The 19,378-nt window shown below is 38.2% G+C and overlaps 1 protein-coding gene across 13 annotated transcripts in view; it reads right to left on the bottom strand.

Annotated features, from left to right (window-relative positions):
• PKP4 (plakophilin 4) overlaps nt 1–19,378 on the bottom strand; it is a 240,442-nt gene that overhangs the window by 220,568 nt on the left and 496 nt on the right. The window contains exon 1 of one of the 13 annotated variants that reach the window (XM_043576779.1): nt 18,823–18,934. The exons of 11 other annotated variants lie outside the window; for them this stretch is intronic. The gene's annotated coding sequence lies outside the window, so the exon portion shown is untranslated. Of the gene's footprint in view, nt 1–18,628; nt 18,731–18,822; nt 18,935–19,378 lie in introns of those variants that run through there. One more of the 13 variants, XM_043576777.1, reaches the window with a different exon arrangement.

Raw genomic sequence — 19,378 nt, 5'->3', positions numbered from 1 at the left:
GACAACCAGCAACATAAATGCAAACCTGAAATCCTAACCTTAAAATCTAGTCACTCAGATATGATTACATGTGCATCTACAATGCCCCAGTGATTTCCTCATTGCATCTACACAGAATCAGTGTACCAGTTTTCTAAAAGCTGCTCTCAATTCTTAAGCTAAAGAGAAAAAGGCAGGGTATTTCTTTTCATTTATTGCAGTTTGTCCTAACTCTTTGGGAGAGGGGGGGAAAGCAAAGAACCATTTGAAAATCTGTTCAAAGCTGTAACTGCTCTCAAAAAAATAATAAAGTTTGCATACACTCAAATCTCCTTGATTCTATAAACTATTCCTAATACATAGAACCACTTCAAATGTCTAAATATTTATGTGACTTGTAAGTGTCTCACTGAGTTGAAATTCCCCAGAATGAGACCCCAAGACAAGGATTTGAGTACAAATAATTGACTCGGGAAGTGGACAAGTAAGATAGGCCAGAGAAGGACATCAATACAGGGTGCATTAGCAAGCAGGTTAGTGCTGTGAGCAAGCAGATCCCATGCTTGCTGGGGACTTCTGGAAGTCTACAGAGGGCGGGCCTCAGAAATACTTCCTGCTAGGGGTGAGGAAGAGGTTATTACTGGTCCAGCTCCTGTTGGTTAATGGTTGAGGGCTGTCAGGGCTCCTACAGGTGATAACCTCCTGGCTCTTCTCACCTGACCCAATGCTGAAGGCAGAGAAAGCCTTCACACTACAAGTCCCAGGGGCTTGCAGTAGGGCTCTGTTGGGTTAACAGATAATGAACTGATGGTGAGTGCCATGGAATGTGGGTAGGACACAGATTATGCTGCCATCATTTAAGTACAGTAATGTCCTTACTTAAGTTAAAATGCAGCTATAATGTCTACAAAGACTTAGAGTGCCTATTCTGTGCCAAGTAACTCTGCTGGGTGCTAAAGATTAAAAAAAAAAAAAAGAATAAGATCAGTTTCATGACATTTAGTTGACAACTTAGTAGGGAGGTGGACAATAGGTTATCAAAAAATTAAAAAGCTTTAATAAAAGGATTTAAAAAGTGGGGCCAGGGGTTCTTGGCATTTCAAGTAGAATGATTATCTTCTTCAAAGCAGCTATAAAAGTAACATTTCTTCCAGGAGAAAGGAAGATCAGAGATCTCACCCTGATGGCAGCAACAAAACACCACACAATCTGCCAATTCACAGCTTTCTTCCAATCCACCAAAGACATGAAACCTCGGTATAACCAATTAACCTGGAATTAAAGGATGAGAGGCACCTCAAATGACAGGCTGGCTTACCAGGGCAGATGCTGCTGAATGCTGGTAAGAAATGAGCTAGAATTTTTAGCAAATTGCTAAAGTCCAAACGTGGGCAAGCAAGAGAACCCAGAAATCGCCCACGACAAGAGGTGAATTCACACTCAGGTTCTTCTCCAGGGACCTCCCAGGTGCTACCACAAGAGTCCTGAGACAGCCTCCCACTAGGTGCAAGGCTGGTGCATAGGAAGAGTGGCTGCTGTGGGAAAGGTACAAAACCTCCCCTGGATCCTCCTCCCCTATCCCTACTCTGGAACAGAGCCTCAAACTGCTGAGGGAAGGGCAAAAAGACTGTCTTCCTTAGAACACCGGTGGAAGCCCATTGCAGCTGGGAATTTCTGTCTGTCAAAGTCAAAGTCTAACTGAGAAACACCATGCTTTTTACAAACACAGCTTTAAGACCACGGTCCACCCAAAGTCCCAGGCCACCAGCCTAAGCCCCTTTTTACAAACACTTTTGTGGCCACCCAGGACAGAGGAATATTTCCAGGCCTTGGAGGTTAAGAGATAATCACAACCCAAAAGGGGGCTTAGTGGAGGAAAGATTTTTAAAGATGAAGGCTATGGATGGAGCAAGGAAGTCAAAGAATAGGATTAATTAATAATCAGGAAGTATGGGTGATAAATCACTTAGCACGAATTTTCTTCTGAATGTTACATCAATGTAGTTGCTTAGACATGCAAGTTTAATTTTTGTTTAAAATAAGGGAAAAATCCTACATGAATAGATTCCTGGATTAAATTTAGTATCAGATTTAATTTTTACAGTCAAGAACAATTAAATTGTCTGCTCGTATTTTCTGGATCATGAGAGCTATTCACACTGAAATGTCTAACATTTTGCTTGTTGTCAAAAAAAAGGCCTTCAAGTGCTGACACGAAGAACTGTGCTTTATTTCAAATTGTGCACATCACTGCAGTAACAGGAGCTCATCACACATATGAGAGGAGACATACTGGAAGTAAGATTCATCTCCTCTTCTAGTTGATTTGACATGAGCAGTAGCATCCAACCTAAATATCAATGAATGCCTGTTTTAATATTTCTCCAGTCTTATCCAGTTACAAAATCAGGATGATTTCCTTCTATTAACTGCCATTTATTGAACTAAGCATTATTTCAAAGAAAAGCAGCACCAGTCATTGAAAAGTAATTCCATTTAAGTTACCACATTAAACTTAACAAAAGCATTTAAACACTTCTGATTATTGAAAAATTAAACATGCTTAAATTATTCAGGCTCATTCTACAGATAGCCAAAACTTAAATATAGCTTATCAAATGGTTTTTAAAAGATATATAATGAAAATGTGTTCTTCCTCAGCTCTTTCTCTGCTCCAAAAAGCTTTAAGCAGCTTAGTACAAAACTGCAAATTAAAATGAATCCAAAAAAGGTGAATGAGAACCTATTTTCAAACTGACTCTGTCAGTTCTGTCTTTACAACCCAACTGATTCAGAGCACAGAAGCGACCTGCAAAATACTTACAGCCTATGCATTCATGTGAGGAGTGTTGATCACCTCGTTTCTTACAAGCAGTGAAAAAACTATAACCAATAGCATAGATTTGTTATGTGTTAAATATTTTAAAAAGCATGAAATGTTAAAATATACCAGTTTAAAGTAACTCAAATTTTACATCAGCATTTCTGCTTTGAAGTTAATTTATGGATATTTAAAATAAGATGAAATTTCTGTGTCTTAAGTCAGCATTAATGAAAAAACAAGAAAAGGGGGAGGACTCTGACCCTTAACTTCCCTATGACTGTGAAGCAAGGGGATAGTCTATACATTAAATGAATCATATTTTGCATGTGGGATTAACTTATTCCATATACTCAAACTTCTATGTGTTCCAGGCAGTTTTTAATTTAAAAATTTTTGGGGCGCCTGGGTGGCTCAGTCAGTTAAGCGGCCGACTTCGGCTCAGGTCATGATCTCGCGGTGAGTTCGAGCCCTGCAGCGGGCTCTGTGCTGACAGCTCAGAGCCTGGAGCCTGTTTCAGATTCTGTGTTTCCCTCTCTCTGACCGTCCCCCGTTCATGCTCTCTCTCTCTCTGTCTCAAAAATAAATAAACGTTAAAAAAAATTAAAAACAAATTTTTTTTCAAAGCAAAACCACAAATGGAAGGTGTTCAGCACAACTGTCCTCCTTCTTTTATCCCCAGAATTATAGCAGTTTTAATTCAAGCTTCTTGAGGACAAGTTCTTTGCCTTTTATACTTTGCTGCCCCTACAGGTCTCAGCATGTAGATGGAATAGAAAGCAAAAGGCTCTGGCCAGCTTGAAGTTGCTACATACGTGAAGACGATCAAGCTTTTCTGTAATCAATAATGACATTTTCTGGGATCTCTGAGGTTCAATTGCTACTATAATGTCACGTCTAAGAGCTAATATCCTTACTGTAGGTCATGAACAAAGGAAGTAAACCTTTTCTGCCTCATTTCCACATCCCTCCTCACACCTAGCACTAGGCCTCAGAAAAAAAAAAAAAGGTTATTGACTAGAATTCATTGACCTCCTTTGAAAATTTCAATAGGTAAGCCAAGAGATTTTTTTTTAACTTGATGGGATTTTAAGTGAAAGCAAAAATAAATACATTCATGTACATCCAATGCTTTCCATAATTCATTAATCAAGTATTTACTACTATATAACAACTATTGCTTTCAGTATGAAGAACTGAACCACAAACTGAACTTATAGTATATTCTAATGCCCTTTTAAGAGTTACTTTTTATTGCTGTGATGATGCTCATAACTTCCTTGCATGTGAAATAAAGGCAGCATATCACCAATTTTATGGTTATTAAAAAGATTAAATAAATATGAACATAAATGCTTTGAAGACTGTAAAGTTATACTATCTTGCTGTGTTATTCTGAAAGCATCTACAATTTTCTTATTTATAATTGGTCCCAGCAACTCTCTATACCAGTTCCAACAGAATTTTCTGCAGTGACAGAAACATTCTTTATCTATTACAATAGCCACTTGCCATCTGTAAGTTATCCAGCACTTAAAGTGTGGCCAGTAAGGATAAGAAACTAAACTTTTAATTAAAAAACTTAAATAGCCCATGTGGTCAGTAGCTACCATACTGGACATCAACATTTCTGTAGCTTCAGAAGCATATAACCTTTTCCTTGTTAAAACAAATTTGAAGAGGTAAATTTTGTTTTCTCAGCTACAGTTTTCACTCTTTTCAGTATGTGACAGTACTATATATATATATATATATATATATATATATATATATATACACACACACACGCACACACATATATATAAGACAACAACTTACAGGACCAAAACCCCCACTTAATACACCTTACTTCACAGATGGGGTCTTTAAAAACTAACCATCAAAGCTTCATTTTGATGTAGCTTATTTGGCTGCTGAGGTCACCAAAATATCTAAGTGACATATACCAAAGACTGGTACATGCTAGTGCTTCGCAAATAACTCTAAATGAAAGGACAGATGAGAGACTGCCTTTTCATGGACATTTTGGTATGCCTAAATTAAAAGTTAACCCTGCTTACCCATATCACCAGCAGATACAACCTCTATTTCTTGAGTGACCTCTACTTGAAAAATGTCACTTGGGATAGCACATGTGCAGGACAAGGACACTTCCCTCAAGAGACTATACTTGGGAGAAAGAGACAACAGAAACATTAATAGGTAGAGATGAACAATCCAATACAACAGAAAAACCACCATGGGAAGTTTATCATTAAAAGCCAGAATACAAGGGCACCTGGGTGGCTCAGTCAGTTAAGCACCTGACTCTTGATTTCAACTGGGGTCATGATCTCAGGGTTCAGGAGTTCGAGCCCTGAGTCAGGCTTCATGCTGAGCCTGCTTGGGTTATTCTCTCCCCCACTCTCTCTGCCCCTCCCCTGCTTGTGTGCTCTCTCCCACTATTTCAAAATAAATAAATTAATTAAAAAAAAAAAAAGAGTACAAGTAAAAACATTTGGAGGACAGAGAACAGTCAACCAGAGTGGTCACAGAAGGTCACCCATACAAGGAAATATTTGAACCAGGTCTTGGAGGGCTGAAAGATTTAAACCTACGGTGCAGGGAAGCAGGTAACAGCAAGTAGAAACTAGTTTTGCTGATGGGGAAGGCTCAGGAAGGAGAATAATTAGGGTTTCATTGTAAAGGGTCTTAAATGGTAGGCAGGCTAAGGAGTGTTGAAGCCATCCTGGAAGGTGAACAACCAGGAGTCACTGAAGGTTAGGGGAGACAGGACAACTAAGATCATAAACAAAGTATTTAATTGTTCATTCACACAAAGCACCCAGCTGGGGCATAATATATGGCAGGCATGTTGCTAAGTGAGAGCTACAATGATGGCTGTGACACAGTAACCTGAGCAGGACTTGCAACATAGCCATGAACAGAGACACAGAAACAACTTGAACACAACGTGACACATGTTCATAGCAGAGTTACATGCAAAATGGTAAGAAAGAAGGGCCAAAGAAGGCTTCACTAGGAAGGGGTCACGGAGTTAGATCTTGAAGGAAAAGAACCATGGGCTCACGAGACAGAGAAGGGCACACTAGTCACCTAGAGAAAAGCCTTCAGGAAATATACAAACTGTTGGGAAGATCATACTTCAGTGAAATTAAAAGGTGCTGAGGTTATATCATTCAAATATAGAGAAAGGATCAAATCCTTAAAAGCATGTGTTAAAAAAGAATGTTACTGGATAAGCTATATTTTAGGATTGCTCATGATCATCAGTTGTCTTCTCAGCTGGGATTGCAGAAGACTATGAATGCTAAAAGCATTGATAAATGTATTATACTAAAAATAAGCAATACAGAACAAGATATAAAACTAACAGATCTGGTGGTATTTTAAACTATGAGAAGAAACATATTTGACATTCAAGATAAGAAGGACATTAATTCAAAAAATCAAATTATTAATAGTAAAAACTTTAGGCTAGACAATTTCAGCATTTTTTTTTTCTAGCAGAAATTGTATGTAATCATGCAAAAAGCAGGGGGTTAAGAGGAGAAAGTGAGAGAATCATGCTTTAAAAAATGTCTTCTCTCCTAGGAAAGAAAGAGTCTTTGCCTTTAAAAATACCAGGTATGCTTATTGTCTTCTACCTGACAGCTGGATCAATTCCAATCACATACAAGGATACTGATGTCTTCATTTTACGCCCCCACTTTGCCTGTTAGCATGGTACACAATAAACACCTTTTTTTGGGAAGAACATTACCTATAATGTTGTACATCCTACATAGGTGAAATTCCAAATAAATGCAACATCAAGAATTGCATTTAAAAATACAGTACTGCTACCAGAAATTAAGTATACCTGCTGTCCAAAACAAAACAGAACAGAAAACAAACACTGAAGTCAAGCTACAAAGCAAGTTCAGGATATCCACTTAAAATGAATGATGTTTTGCTAAAAATAAGGTAAACTTATGGGAGTAGTATTTGTAAAACACTAACAAAAGATAAAAGACTTTATGTTTTATAGACAAGTTGTCTATATATTTTACAGACAAGTTTTGGTAATTTACCTAACTTTACATGAGGCCTCATGTAATTCAGTGTGTAATCACAGAAAGAAAGCTTTCAAAAATTATAATTCAGGGGCACTTGTCTGGCTCCACTTGGTGGAGCATGTGACTCTTGATCTTGGGTTTCTGAGTTCGAGCCCCACGCTGGGTATAGATTACTTAAAAATAGTATCTTAAAAAAAAAAAAAAATCAATCCAGCAATTTCATTCCTACGCATTTTCTAGGATACAGATATCTATAGCAGTGATATTTGTAAACTTAAAATTATCATAAATTAAAAATAACCCAGATGTCCCTCCATAGGTGAATGATTAAACAAACTGTGGTACATCCATACTATGTAATACTAAGCAATTAAACAGAAGAGATATTGATACAGAACAACCTGAATGAATCTCTAAGGAATTATGCTGAGTAAAAACAAAACCCAAAACTCTAAAGTCACACACTATATGATTCTATTTATGTAACATTCTTAAAATGACAAAATTATAGAAATGGAATTAAATTAAATTAAATTAATTAAGTTGTTGGTAGAGATTAAGGAGGGGGTGAGGGTGAAAGAGAAGTGAGGCTGTGGCTCTACAAGAGCAACATAGGAGATGCTTGTAGTGATAGAATTTGTTATGTATCCTGACTGTATCCTGGCCATGACACTGTACTGTAGTTTTGCAAAATGTTACCATTGGAGGAAACTAGGTAAAGGGTACCCAGGATCTCTGTGTTATTTCTTAAAGCCACATGTGATTTCAAAATAATTTCACAATTAAAATTTATTTTTTAAATTATTATTTATTCAAATTTTACCACTGTGATTACTTGAGGTTAGGGGAGGGACCACCAAAATGTCTTAAGAGTATTTCCAACTGCACTATTAAAATCAAACAAAGTTTTGGTGTACCCACTGGGCTAAAACAAGCTATGAAATTTCCTGTTTTAGTGTTTTTAATGTTTATGTAGATTTATAGTAAATATCATACTATTTTAGTAAACTTTTTCCTTAGAAAAACTTCATGTGCTTAAAATTACATCTACTCCTGACCTCAATTCATCAGCTGGGTATATAAAAGTTATTACTAATTTACAAAAGACAAGGACACAGAAAATTTGCTCAATGTCATACTGCCAAAACCTGACCAAGCTGGTCTTGGTGCTTGATGTCTGCATGTGAATAGTACAAGAAAGAGGACTATGTAAATTCATTTCACCATAGTTATAATATAGGCAATTAAAATTAATATGAATATGAATCAATATGCTTAACATCTTCTAATTGAGGATTTTTAGTAAGGAATTTGATATGATAAATTATCTAGCAAGTTGTATTACAAAGGTAATTTTTCTATGAGGCAAATGCAGTGTTGCCATTGAAATATGCATGATAAACAGTTTACAAAAATAATTTACAAAAGAAAGAGGGCTGCAGAGAGAAGTTAATCCAAGAGTAGTTGGTGAAGGTATTCCAAAATTGTAATTTAAAACTCATTCATTAATGGGAGAAGACATTTGCAAAGGATTTATCTGGGGTGAATATTCAAATTATATAAACAACTTCTACAACTCAACACCAATAAACCCCAATCTGATTTAAAAAATGGTCAGAGAACGTGAACAGATTTTTTCCAAAGAAGACATCGAGATGGCCAACAGACACAAGAAAAGATGCTTGACATCACTCATCACCAGGGAAATGCAAATCAAAACCACAATGAGCTATCACCTTATAACAGTTAGAATGGCTAACATCAAAATGACAAGAAAAGACAAGTGTTGGCAAGGATGTGGAGAGAAAGGAACTCTCATGCACTGCTGGTGGGAGTGTAAATTGGTACAACTACTGTGGAAAATAGTATGGAGGTTCCTCAAAAAATTAAAAACAGAAATATCACATAATCCACATAGCCAAGAAATGGAAGCAACCCAAGTGTCTATCAATAGATTAATGGATAAAACACATGTGGTGAATGTATGTATGTATGTGTGTATACACACACACACAGTTGAATACTACATGGTCATTAAAAAATGAAGAAATCTCGCCATTTGCAACAACATGGATGGATATAGAGGATATTATGCTAAGTGAAATAAGTGAGAGAAAGAAAAATACCATGATTTCACTTATATGGAGTCTAAAAAAATGAATAAACACAGAGCTGAATCAAACCTAAAAATACAGAGAACTGATGTTTCCCAGGAGGGAGGAGAGGTGAACAAACTGAGTGAAGAGGAGGGGGAGATACGGGCTTCCATTTATGGAATGGATAAGTCATGGGAATGAAAGGGACAGCATAAGGAATAGGTCAGTGATACTGTAATAGTGCAGCATAGGGACAGATGATAGCTACACTTTGGGTGAGCATAGCATAACATAGAAGTTGAATCACTATGTTGTAGATCTGAAATGAATGTAACATTGTCATTTATACTCAAATAAAAATTATTTAAAAAAACACAATTTATTCTTATAAATATCTAGAAAGACTAGAGGTCAAGAATAAGTCACACACAAAGACAAAATCCCTGCCATTGAAGAGCTCAGAGGAGGACAATGGGAACCAATATATTCTAAATTCTAGTTATATTTTAGGATGCTGAATTTCTGGATTTATATTGCTTCTATGGAAAACTGTTCAGAGCTCCAAACGAATGACCCACAAACAATATTTCTGAAGACTGACACCTGCCAATAGCCTGTCTAAAGATTTCAGACTGACAGTCTGAATTTTTCATCTGCTGACAGTCTGAATTAGACATTTCAACAGCTGAGTTGTTTATCACAGGTCTCAAAATAATAGCAGTTCTTGTGCAAGTACAATTGGGTTTTCGGATTCCTTTTTTAGTGCTTTAAAAAAAAAAACTGACTCTTCTGCTTATTCAGTCATTGACAAATTGACAATAAGTGGAAAATTCCCAACAGTACATCAGTCTGAGATTTAAGGTAAGATTCAATGAGACCATTTATTCTAGCAGATGTCACAAGAGATTTTCAAAACATTCTTCTGTTTATTCATAACAACGGAAGGGGATATTTTCAATAATAGATAATGAGTCTGGACTTATAAAGGCACATAAATTGCATAAAGAATAAAGAAAAGCACAAAACACAATAAACCAAAGTACTGCTATATGAAAATGAAAATAAGAACTTACTTAAGGGGCGCCTAGGTGGCTCAGGGCATGATCTCACCATCCGTGAGTTCAAGCCCCGCATCGGGCTCTCTGCTGACAGCTTAGAGTCTGGAGCCTACTTCAGATTCTGTGTCTCCTTCTCTCTCTGCCCCTCCCCCACTAGCACTCTGTCTCTCTCTCTCACTCTCTCTCTCTCTCTCTCTTTCTCAAAAATAAAATAAAAACATAAAAATTTTAAAGAAGAAGTTAAAAAAAAAGAACTTAAAATGGTAAGTCTTGAAGCATAAATTATGGTTTTTCATCAAGAATTCATTTTCATTGTGATTTTACACAAGGTATTTGGTAAAGTACTCTAAGAAATATAACCAAATAATCAAGTTCGTGATTAAAACCTTTTCTGAAATCTCTACCTTACTATTGGTAACAGTGTACTTTTTCAGACGCAAGGTTTTTCCAAAGAAAGCCACAGACAGTGGTTAAGGCAGGCAGCTGTCTATCTAGATTCTGGTAATGTATCAACACATACCAAAAAAGTAGATTTAGCTAAAACCCAGTTAATACAAAGTCATCTTACAGCTCTTTCTTAACACTTACAGAAAAATTTTGCATGTTTATTTATATACCAAAGTTTTCTAGGACTTTTTTTTTCCAGTTCATGTGTATTATCTTTCCCAACTGGATTGTAAAATTAATCACAAATTCCTTAAAGATGGAGACTCTCAATACTGAATCCAAGTAAAACTCCTGACAGAAACCATTATTTGGCCATGAGGCCTAGCACAGTCTGATACAGAGCAGGGGACTAATGAATGTTGCTTGAAAGGAGCTAAAATGAATCGTGTATCTTTTTAAATAAGAGGTATCCAAAACAAAACACATACATGGTAGGGCTCCAGTAAATATGAAGCACTAACTGTGTTCAGTCCCTTTGTTTGAACCCTTGGTAGTATTCAAGAATAAGAAGTTACTTCTAACTAGCTAGATCAGTCCTTCTTTCCTATTCAATACAGGGTACAGGTGTCAGAATATATGATGCGCTTCACTTCAAAGTGGTTATTACTGGTTTCCATTTTACATGAGTGCTTCTAATTCTTGTGAAGGTATGGAAACTGAAAAGCCTATTCAAGTGTTTACTTTGATCATGACACTGAAAATTAATATTGCATACATTAGTATACATACATAATTCTCCTTTTGAAAATAATGTACTGATTACATTAGCAAAAGAAAACAGTTGATCTCAATATTTTTAAACTACTGTTTATAGATGTATACATATGTAAGTTCTACAAGGATTTTTTCCCCTTTGTAGGGGAGAGCAGGATCTAGAAGCTCTCCTCAACAGAGTTTTTAACTGCTTTAAAAAACAAAAACAAAAAACACAATCCAAGAATATCATCCTGTTGGAATCCACCAGTTTCCGAACACTGTACATTGTCTGCATGCAAAGATTAGAGTTAAATGAAGGAGATCTATATTCTATAATGAGATATGAATTAGTGAGTTCCTACGAACATAAAGTATTTATGGAAAAGCAAGATGTTTTCAGAGGAACAACTCTCAGTTCGTGTGTTTGAGGACAAAACAAAATTAAAGCAAATGGTAAGTGGGTCTTTCTCATTTTAACAAGACTAGTCCCCTCAAATTATCACCTAAATCCCCCTTCTGTTTCTATCCAACTTCCGGAAAATTTAGTCTCAATTAGGGGTTAAGCCTCAAAAGTGCACAGGAAACTGGCTATTAACAAATGAATCCAAGAGGTTAGCCACTGACTCAGCCAACATTAGGTCAAATGTTTGTCTGGCTACAATGCTTATATTTTTATGAGCTGAACATTTCATGTATACAACTTCAACTTTCTCCCCTTATCCTAAAAAGTAAATTTTAATAAATACTTGAGAAGACAGTCCTCATTTCTGCTGAGGGAAAAATTAAACAGAATGACAACATGTAATTCTAAGCATGGTGAAATATAAGTACTAGGGCTCTAGAGAGCATCTAGTTCAACTCCCTCATTTTATACACGAGAAAACTAGAGCCCAGAGGTAAAGGACTTACTCATGGGACACACACCTATGTAGTAACCCAGCCAGGTCTAGAACAAGAGACTCTTTATATCTCTTACACCACTGTTTCTTGGTTTATTACATTAAGTATCTTCCAAACTTCTAGTCTTTCATTGCTTTGGCAATTTCCTGTCAATTTCAAGTGCTCATTTCTGGACAGAAACATCAGTTTGAAAAGCTGATTTAAGGGGTGCCTGGGTGGTTCGGCTGGCTGAGCATCCAACTCTTGATTTCGGCTTAGGTCATGGTCCCAGGGTGGTGAGATCAAGCCCTGCACTGGGCTCTGTGCGGAGCATGGAGCCTGCTTGAGATTTTCTCTGTCTTCCTCTGCCCCTCTCCCTGGCTTGTGTGCTCTTTCTAAAATAAAATATATATATATTATATATATATATATAATATATATATATAAAATATATATATATATTTTTAAAGTTAATTTACAAGCTGCATTTTAGGCCATAAATGCATATATGATTAACACTAACACTTTCTGAATAAAATCATGAAATTTGCAGCAACGTGGACAGAACTGGAAGGTATTACACTGAGTGAAATAAGTCAGAGAAGGACAGATATCGTATGTTTTCACTCATATGTGGATCTTGAGAAACTTAACAGAAGCCCATGGGGGAAGGGAAGGGGAAAAAATAGTTACAGTAGAGAGAGGGAGTGAGGCAAACCACAAGAGACTCTAAAATACAGAGAGACAAATTGAGGGCGGATGGGGGGTGGGGGCGAGGGGAAAATGGGTGATGGGCATTGAGGAGGGCACTTGCTGGGATGAGCACTGGGTGCTGTATGGATGCCAATTTGGCAATAAATTATATTAAAAAACAAAACAAAACAAAAAAAACACTAACACTTTCTTCATGTAAAGACCAGGAAAGACATTGTATAAAATGATACTAATTAGAATTACAAATGCAATAGTTATATACATAATTAAAAGATATTTTACATTTTGCAAGCGTTTCCACTCTGGCCCCTGAAATATAATACTACCAGTCTTTACCTTTCCTTTATTAAGGAATTATTCAACCAAACCTCCTACATGTGTTGGTTAGTGGTATTTTACATGCCTTTACATATTGCCTAACTAAAGAAGTTGTAACTCCCCTATTTTATTTTTTTTAAATATTTTTAATGTTTGTTTATTTGTGAGAGATAAAGTGTGAGCGAGGAAGGGGCAGAGAGAGGGAGACACAGAATCCGAAGCAGACTCCAAGCTCTAAGCTGTCAGCACAGAGCTCAACAAGGAGCTCAAGCTCACGAAGGCAAGCAAGATCACGACCTGAGCAAAAGTCAGACACTTAACCGACTGAGCAACCCAAGCACCCCAAGAAGTTATAACTTCCCTATTTTAAAAAGGCCCTTCTTTGATTTTGCTGGATTCTTTTCCTTATGAACAATCTCTTGCAAACTATCAAACTCATAATTTCTCTTTCGTAGTTTATATTTTCCCTGAAATATTTTATTTAGATTCATAATCGTATTTACTAAAAGAAAGCAAGTTAATAATTTGCCCAATATATAGTAGATGCTACAGAAAGTATCATTAAGTACAACAATGCAAGAATAAGGGTTTAAATGTATTAAGAACTGGCCCTGAGCTTTAAGGGCTTTACATGCATTGACTCATTTATTCCTCACAACCATTTGAGGTGGATACTTATATCATTGTTTTACAAATGAGTAAAATGAGATCTATAGAATTTATATAATTTAGCACGTCACACACCTAGCAAATAGACAGAACTGAACTATGGCAGTCTGACTTCTAAGCAGACACCTCACTGCTTTACTGATACATTTTATGGATTCATCCAGTGTCAAGGTGAAAGTCCAAGGACCTTTTCCAACCTAAACTACCATGGTTAATCCTGGATGAGGGGTGGGTTAGGGGTAGACAGCCAAAGACCGTGAAAACATTATATACATTAATCTGTTCCTCTCACTTCCCAAAATGATCTTGTTACAAAAGAAAAAAAAACAAAACAATTTAAGGTGCCCATGAAGGAGATTCAAAAGTCCCAAAAGAGAACTCCAACTCCTTTGTTGCTACGATTTGGGGAAGGAGAAAGAAGACTGATTACATAAACTAATGCTTAGGAAACTTTTCTTTAAAAAAAAAAAAAAAAAAAGCAAAAGCATGGAGGGCTTTGGAAACCTTGAGCAAAGCAATGCAATCCAAACCCTTCATTTTTACTTGATGTTTATTTATTTTTGAGAGAAAGAGCGCGTGAGAGAGTATACTAGCAGGGTAGGGGCAGAGAGAATCCCAAGCAGGTTCTCTGCACTGTCAGCACAGAGCCCAACGTGGGGCTTGAACCCATGGACTGTGAGACCACGGCCTAAGCTGAAATAAGAGACACTTAACTCACTGAGCTACCCAGCCACCCCAAACCCTGCATTTTTATTTGTATTTATTTTTAATGTTTTTATTTATTTTTGAGAGAGAGAGAGAGACAGAGTACAAGTGGGGGAGGGGCAGAGACAGAGGGAGACACAGAATCCAAAGCAGGCTCCAGGCTCAGCTGTCAGCACAGAGTCTGAAGCAGGGGGTGGGATTTGAACTCAGGAACCCCGAGACCATGATCTGAGCTGAAGTCAGATGCTTAACTAAGCCACCCAAGTGCCCCCAAAATCTTGCATTTTTAAAAGGAGGAAGCTATAACCCAAATGTTAAATGGTTTATTAGGGCCATAAGGTTTAGTGGTAGATATCCTAATTTCTGGAGTAGGGTGCTTTTCACCTCCCCGTCTGCAAAATTGAGAGAGCTTACAAAGGACCAGAATTTCAGACACTACTTCCCACTGTTTTAAAAGCCTATGTGTAAGTCAGCCGTGGCATCTATGAAAAACTGTATTCCAAGTTCCAGGCCAGGCCTCCAAAGCCTACAGAGTACTCTGATGACCCCTCTTCAACGACACATTTTACCTTTTATATATAATGCCATTTTGATGACAAACCCGCATCCACTCTAAATTCAACTTGGAACACTAAGCATCAGCTTCAATATTAAATGGCTCCTGAAAAGAGGCTTTCTCTGCCTCTCCAAGCAGACAGATGCATTGGGTGGTAGCATTTGACGTCGGGGAAAGGGGGCAGGGGAGGGGATCCAGATTAAGGAAGAACAGAATAAACTTCTCTGGATATTTACAACTCACTAAATTTATATTTAACATAGACAATAATGATAGAAGCAAACATGCCTTGGCAGTTGAAGAGGGTTATTGGTTCACTTACCCCCTCCCTACTCACCCTTTGTTTGTTGAGTTCTGGACTTAATGAGGGCTATATGATATTATATCTACCTAGAGGGACTGGCATCTACTGAATCAGCAGGCATTATACAGTTCATGAAAAATGTTTCATAATGACATGACTTAAAATAATGCAGACACTTCCATATTTTAATTTATATATTTTATAGTATTAAAACTTTACAATCCAATCTCTAATGGCATTTTATCATCTGCAGTGAATCATTGTGTATTAGTCACAATAAACTATAATATCAAGACTATGAATAATCAAATGATCAGCAATGTAGCTAACATTTATTAGTATACCAAGTAACAGTAAATCTAAATTATAAAAAGAAAATACTTAGACCAGTGACAAATGGAATGTCTGCAGTATTCTAAGTTTCACTGAAAAGCACCATCATGTAATATCCCCAATTAGTTACGGTAACAAAGCCCCCAAAAGATGAAGATAATTCTACTGATTTATTAAAGTGATAATGTGAACAACATATGAATGTTGTGCAACTTCTCAACTGAAACCAGCAAGCACATGAATTGTTGCTCTTTGTCACTTAGGCCCTCACCTCCTTATCCTAAAAGGAGCCTGTTATTTCTTACAGCTGGGCATCAAATTGATCTCCTGATTGAGATCATCATTTACTGGCAGTTTATGAAGTCTCACATTCAGGTATCTTAAAGTTTTACTTCCTCTCTCTCTGCAGCTCTTTGTAGTTACAGTTTGGGCATGAAATAGTTACCTAATTCTCTAAACATGATCAGTCCACTGGTGTCCTGTATCAGATTCTTCTTCCCCCTTCAGCGCAGGAAAGGCACTACAAAACCATTTAAGACATTGAAGAAGTAATTATCTCCCAGTACAATGAAGGCATGAAGGCAGCTTTCCAAAGTGACATACAATTCCATGAATGTTTATGCCCCAGAATAACCCTAGAATAATCCCTACTTTATCTTCCAGTTAATAATGCATGTATGACTTCATTATTATAATTCTATTTTAAAATTAGGCAAATTAGAGATTTGCCCCTTGATTGAAATGGCGGGGGGGAACCCCACCAGATTATAGAGCATTCTCAAAATACTTTAAAATTTCAAAGCAGTCAGGTGAGAGACTGGACTTCCCAAATGATTGGTGATGGGACAATTCTCTATTTAAATCAATCCTTGGCCAACAACAAGAATTCAATTTTAAAATTGGCAATAACTGTTTTTTTTTAATTAAGTGAATTTAAAAGTTTTAAATTAAATTTACTTTCCCAATTTGTATAGAAATAAGAAATTGCAATTCTGACTTAATATAGACTTAATTCAATTACTCAAGGTCATACAATCGCTAAAGTTTTTATTAAACTGAGTTAGGGAGTAGTTTCTTTAAGTCAAATTATATCAGAACTACTCACTGAAACAGATTTATTTATTCAGCCTGTAAATGCAGCAGTAACATTTTTTTTCCCTGGATGAACGCCAGCTGCTCCTACTTTCTGCTTACCTTCTCTTATGCTTCCCATCACTACCCTGCTCCCCTACCTCCCTTCAAAACCAGTATAGGTTAAGAATTAAGAAAACTGGACACTTAATTCCACAATTTAGAATCTTCAGTATAACATCTAATATGTGAAATGCAGTACCTTCTACTTATATAATAGCGGGGGTTGGTAAGGGAATATACTATCATCAAAACACAATTTATGTTATTTTTGATTGTGAATGATTACTAGTTTTAGAGCTACTTCTCTTCAAGTATCTGTAACAACTAAAATCTATTTCCAACTGAAAGCATACCTTTACCTGAAGCAGGTAAAACTATTTGCACAGCCAATCACGTATATACATTATATACTTGAATGAGTTATTTCAATTTCTAAGGTAGCAGAGAAACAATGTACTTTTACTTTCTAATCTTCACATCAAGTCAAATAAGCATGTGTTAAACTCTGCTGTAATATGATATTGTTACATAACAAATTTCCTGTTAGCATCCATAAACACCTCCCAATATCCTACACAGTGTTACTAACTCCAATTTAGAGTTAAATCTATAAATGAGAAGGTCTACGGATTAGGGACCTACCTAAAAAACAATGTAGCAGTTAAAACACACAACCTTTCCCAGTGCAAAGTTTTTTCATTTTTTTCTATTTTTCCTTTCTGTTGAGTCCTTAACTAAAAGGTACTCATCTTATACTTTTCAGTGCACTTGATTCACACAAAGTAGGTGTTGGAAGACAGCTAGACAATCAACTTATTATTTTCCTGAATCTGATACAAAAAGAACGAAGTGTGGAGAGGCTTGTAGTAAACTCAACCTCCAAAGCAAACTGTGTCAAATAAAGGCATACACAGTATGCTTTTCAACATCCAGAAACCTTATTTTGGACATCGGTTGTTCCCATTGTAATGTTGCCATTTCCATAACTATTTCACAGGTACCAGAAAAGATGTTACTTCCATTGCAACACACTGCATTCAAAAAGCAAAGCGGTCTTCTACTTTCCCTTTTAAAATGTAATAATCTAAGCCCAATTCTAGAAACACACCGTCTGTCGAAAATGTGCTTTTCTGCATTACAGAAAATAAAATTTGACGAAAAACTATATTAATGATTATTGATTTTATACATAATCACCATTAGTTAAAAGTTGGAGGGCTGCATTTATTTTTTCAAACTCAGTAACAAAAAGAACTGAGACCTCAACTAATAAATTACATCTTGAAATATACATGATTGTGTTGTCCCCAGTTACTTCCAATGGTAACTGACACGCCCCGAATTTAACTGTACCAGACAGTTCTATCTGTCCCATCGCTGACCAAACACTGCTTCTCTGTTTCTATTCATTATGTATTATAAGAGGTCTAAACACAACCCAGCACGACGAGAAAAAATTGCAATTCTTGTGACAGCAAAGTGATGCATTCAAGTTCTCTCTTGCGGTACATCCCTATCCATGAGCATTAACAGACATTTTTGATAGTGCTAAAATGCGTTGGCTGCAAGCTCATTACTCTAAGAACCTTGGGCACCTTTCCTGCAGGTTTTCAGAAAACCCTCGTAAAAAACAGGCACTATTCAAATCTTGCAAACCAAACTTGCCAAGAACCTTGTGCAATGATCAATAACCTTGGCTACACCGCCATCCACCCCAAATTCACGATCCTGGAGACCAATGCAGCAAACACCCAGGCTAAATGCTAGCTGAAGCCCAACAGAACTGCCGCGCTTCCCCTCTGCCGCCCTCTCTGCCGCATGGAGAGAGGCAAGGGGAAGAGAGGAGTGGAGCTAGGCTCACCAGCTCCGAAGATGCTCCGGTGACCTCTGGCTGAGCGGCGAAAGCTGGGCCAGGAAGGCGCTAGTGCAGCCGCGGCGGGCCGAGTGGACTATGCCCCTGGTGCATTCCTCGCATTCCTGCACAATCTGTCGCCAGCCGAGGAGCCCGCGGCGCGCGTCCCCCCCCCCCCGCCCCCCGGATACACACACACACACCTGCCTATTGCTGCGCCCCGAGCGGCCACGGCCGCCGCGGCGCCTGCACTGCCCGCGCTCTCAGTTTGTCGCACTCAGCCAACACGCAGCCAAATTCCGGCCCCGTCGCTCATCCCCTCGTTTCCCGGGTAGGGGAAAGAGGACCAGGCAGCCCCAGCGGTGGGCAGGGACTCCAGAACGGCCCGGGGTTGGGGGGGTGGGGGGTGGGTACCGCAGCTCCGCTTTAACTCCAGGCAGGGTGAGGTGGAAGCGGCGGCGCAGGAGGGCAGCGGAGGAAGCTCTAGGCTGGGGAACCAGGAGGGGTGGAGCGTGAGGATACGCCGCGAAGAGCGAGGGGCGCGCTGGACGCAGGGGGGTGGGCAGGACCCGCAGGAGCGCGGGACTCGCGGGGCAAACGCGAGACAGTGCGGGCAACAGGGGCGTGGGAGGAAGGGGAGGGGGCCAGGACGCAGGACCTGGGGCTGGAGGGACGGACAGACCGCCCCGAGGGCTTGGGGAAGGCGGGCGCCCCAGGGTGTCGGGGGCGCGGGGCGGCGTGCCAGGCGGGCAAGAGCGG

This window comes from Prionailurus bengalensis, chromosome C1 (assembly GCF_016509475.1).
Source record: "Prionailurus bengalensis isolate Pbe53 chromosome C1, Fcat_Pben_1.1_paternal_pri, whole genome shotgun sequence".
Classification (NCBI taxonomy): domain Eukaryota; kingdom Metazoa; phylum Chordata; class Mammalia; order Carnivora; family Felidae; genus Prionailurus; species Prionailurus bengalensis.
The sequence above is the reverse complement of the archived record's forward strand: the minus strand, read 5'-3'. Positions and strand labels throughout refer to the sequence as shown.